This window comes from Podarcis pityusensis (genome assembly GCF_964106645.2).
Source record: "Podarcis pityusensis genome assembly, chromosome: 1".
NCBI lineage: Eukaryota > Metazoa > Chordata > Lepidosauria > Squamata > Lacertidae > Podarcis > Podarcis pityusensis.
In genome coordinates this window covers 1-3,593 of record NC_138028.1, presented here as the reverse complement: position 1 = coordinate 3,593, position 3,593 = coordinate 1, and the positions used below count along the sequence as shown (strand labels likewise).

The following is a 3,593-nucleotide window of genomic DNA, read 5'->3' as shown; positions in this document are numbered from 1 at the left end:
TGTTTTCAGTATGGCTGACCTATAAGTCTTTGACATATCTTAGAAACCTAAAAAATGTTCTCCCCCCCCCCCCGGATTTATACCTGTTGCAGACTGGCTTTGCAGCTTCTGCCATGGTGTCTTCAGATATTCTTTTGTTCCTGTTTTCAGTTTGTGACTTTCTGAATCTTTCACTTGTGTCTTCAAAGAGAAAAGAGAAAAACAAGACTAGTATTGTTACAAGTGATATTGACCTCTATTACTCCTCTGTCTCCTCCTAATTAAATTTGTATAGCATCCTTCATCTGAAAATCACAAGGCAGTTAACAATGTAAAACCCTCAAAGTACATAATAAAAACAAGAACAAAAACAAAACAGTAATACCCCTGCTCCCGTCCAAAAAACACATTTAAAAGCACATTGACTGCTAATCAGCCAAAGGTCTGGTTGCATAGGAACATTTTTGCCTGGGTCTCTGGGCAGACACAATGATGCTAAGCTTACAATTCAGAATCCTTGTACTGAAGTTTGTGCAGATTTTCAAAGGCTCTAAAAACAAGTTTAAAGTGAATCACACTGTCTCTCAGGGATCCACTGTCTGGGGGCCTGCAATGCAAAGCTCAGTGAGCCCATTCAGAATACCTTTCCATTATTTGATATTAAGCTGGAGCTTATTAAGAAGGTCTGTCAGAAGTGTCCAGAATAGAAGTAGACCTCCATCTTGAACGCAGGTCAGCCGCACAGAGTTAAACTATGGAACTCATTTCCAGAAGAGGCGGAGATGGCCACCTGCTTGAATGGCTTTGAAAGAGAACGAGACAAATCCATGGAGGAGGAGGAGGAATGGCCGAGAGGCCATGGATGGCTCCTAGCCAGGATGTCTATGCTCTGCCTCCTGGTCAGAAGCAGCAATACTTCTGAATCCCATTTGCTGGAAACTACTGGAGGGGAGAATTGCTCTTGTGCTCAAATCCTGCTTGACAGCTTCCCAAAGGCATCTGCTTGGCCACTAGACTAGAAAGGGTCATTTGCCTGGTCCAGTAGGCTCTTCTCAAGAACATCATGTGGAATTATCTGCTTCAGTGTCCACACTTGGGTAGGATGTGATTTTATGCTGATCTCCCCCTCTATCAACCCGCATCAGATTATTCATAGACTGGGGAAACCCCAATTAATTGGGAGGAAAGTTCAGGTTGTCACTTGGATGAGGGTGACATCATGGGGACAATGCAAAAGCCCTGAACCCATGAAGTGCATTGAATCCCCTTGGACCTGCACCCCCAGGCAGCGAGCAAGCAGCTCCTTCCCTGCCACCACCTCTGCTTGGTCAGTCGCTGTGGCTCCCTGGGCAAGCAGATGGCCAGCTGTTCTGGAAGGAAAAGCAGGCTTGCTGTATGATGAAATATGCTGTGTCTCATTCCTGCCCTTCTTAAAACAACCCAAAATTCAGAGGGGACAGACTGCAGGTGACAGAAAAGACGCTGCAGCAGTGTGAAAGAGAGAAGCAGGGACACCCCAAAGCAGGGAACTTTGGCTGGGGCTTGTGGGTTCCTGGGAGGTGCCTGGTGGGCCTTGGGGGGGGGGGATGCTGCATGCTGGGCCCACCTTGCTGTGAGCCAGCAGGAACCTTCTCATGGATCCGGACGTGCCAAGAGAGTCCTGCATTTTGGAGGCTCTGTGGGTGGCTGCATGTGCCTGCATCTGCCTTGGCTTTCCTTGAAGGGCCTCCCACACACCTCCGGCGGTGACCTTTGGGCACAGAAGGTTGCAGTTGTTATCTTGAAGACCAACAGAAGGCGATTGGCTAGCAATCCAGCCCCACCTTCATCTGAGCAGTTTTGCATATTTTGGACTGTAATAAACAGCTTCCCTTCGTCCTGCAATCTGGTGAAGTGCAGCTTTTGGTCATGGAGACTTGGGGGGCCCCTGGCATATTTCTTCTGCTATGTGCTGCTTGCCTCTTCTTCCTCTCAGTCCGGAGGAAGGCGCCTGGCCGCCAGAGGCTCCCTCCAGGCCCCCAGCCCCTGCCCTGGGTGGGGAACATCCTGCAGCTGGACACCAAGGACTTCCCCAGATCTTTGGAGAAGGTAAGCCAGCATGCAGTACGGGCAGGTGGGGGCTGGCAGGCTAGCCTGGCATGGAGCCCCACGGCAAGATGGGGCCTGTGCCGCCCCAGGGCCTGCCCAGCAAGAGGCCTGAGTAGTTCACCCTCTTGGTCTTCACAGTCAGGAGGCCCCAGATGTTTGCAGACCGAGATGCACTTTGCAATGTGAGGGTTCCCAGGAGGGCTGCTTTGGAGCGAGGGGGGGCCGCATCCTGCAGCATGCCTCTGCCACCCTGTCTCAAGGAGGCACACAGGGTGGTGAGGCTGCAGGACGCACGGGGGCCCAATAAGGGCAGCCCTGCCCTTCTCAGCTGCCCAGAGGCACCACCTAGGAGCTCCTCCTTACAGCAGCACCAAATGGCGGCAGAAACCGCCAGCGAAGGAGACTCTGCCCAGGTAGGCGGGCCGAAGGCACCTGGCTCAAAATAAGCAGCCCTCTTCTTCTTTTAATATATTTTTATTTGATTTTAAAATATATATAAACATACAACAAAAAGCAATTCAAGATCCAACTATCAAGATTACTCTGAATTTCCTGACTTCCTCACATCCCTTCCATGGATCCTAATGATAATATTTACAACTGCATATCAATACTTATCCAAATTTTTGTCCTTCCAAATTATCCATACTTTCCATTACTTTACAAGTGTGTTTAAAATCCTGCTAATGTTTTAACCTGCTTACAATGGTCTCATAAATAAATTATGAAATTTCCCCATTCTTTTGTGAAGTTCTTGTCTTCTTGATTTCTGAACTTCCCAGTTAATTTTGCCATTTCAGCAGAGTCCATCAACTTGTTTTGCCACAATAAGCAGCCCTCTTCTAGTGCTCCCAGTGAGGAGACCAGAAGGGCACATCCCTTGGCGGTGGAGGCTGGGCCGGGGCTCTGGGGGTGCAGCCTGAGGGTCCCCCCAGAGAGGTCAGCCTGTACTTGCGCAAAGGAAGCCTGCCCACCTCCCTTCTCTTCTCACAGCTCAGCCAGAGGTACGGGCCCATCTTCACCATCCACCTGGGCTCTCAACGGGTCGTGGTGCTCTATGGGCACGAAGTGGCGCAGGAGGCCTTGCTGGCCCAGGGAGACTCCTTTGGGGCCAGAGGAAGCAACCCCATTCTGGCTAAAACAGCCAATGGAACAGGTTGGTTTCTAGAAGAGCTGCACACCAGCACACGCACAGCCTCCAGCCCCTTAGGCAGAGCCCAGAGGGGCTTTGTCAAAAGTATTTATGGGCTGCTTTCTAAGGTGTGGCTTATGCAAGGCAGTGAACGCAACACAGGAGTGCCCCCCTCCCCGCGCCACCCATTAGGTCTCTGCTGGGCATTTGACAGACTAAGGTCCGCAGCTCCCCTTCATGGGGGTGTTGGTTAAGGTCCAGAGGCCAGGAACTGAGGAAAAGTAAGTAAGTATTGGGGGAGCTCCTTGTTCCAAGTAGTTCTCTGTTTTGGACGACCCTCCCCATCCCCATTCCTGCTCTCTTTTCCCGCAGAAATACAGATCCAAGTATGTGG

The 3,593-nt window shown here is 50.5% G+C and overlaps 1 pseudogene across 1 annotated transcript; it reads left to right on the top strand.

The window, feature by feature from the left end:
• Window positions 1-211: 211 nt before the first annotated feature.
• Window positions 212-3,585, top strand: LOC308463349 (cytochrome P450 2C18 pseudogene; annotated as a pseudogene). The gene is made up of 3 exons (XR_013991446.1): window positions 212-2,067; window positions 3,061-3,304; window positions 3,572-3,585. The product of XR_013991446.1 is annotated as a cytochrome P450 2C18 pseudogene (transcript).
• Window positions 3,586-3,593: the final 8 nt, after the last annotated feature.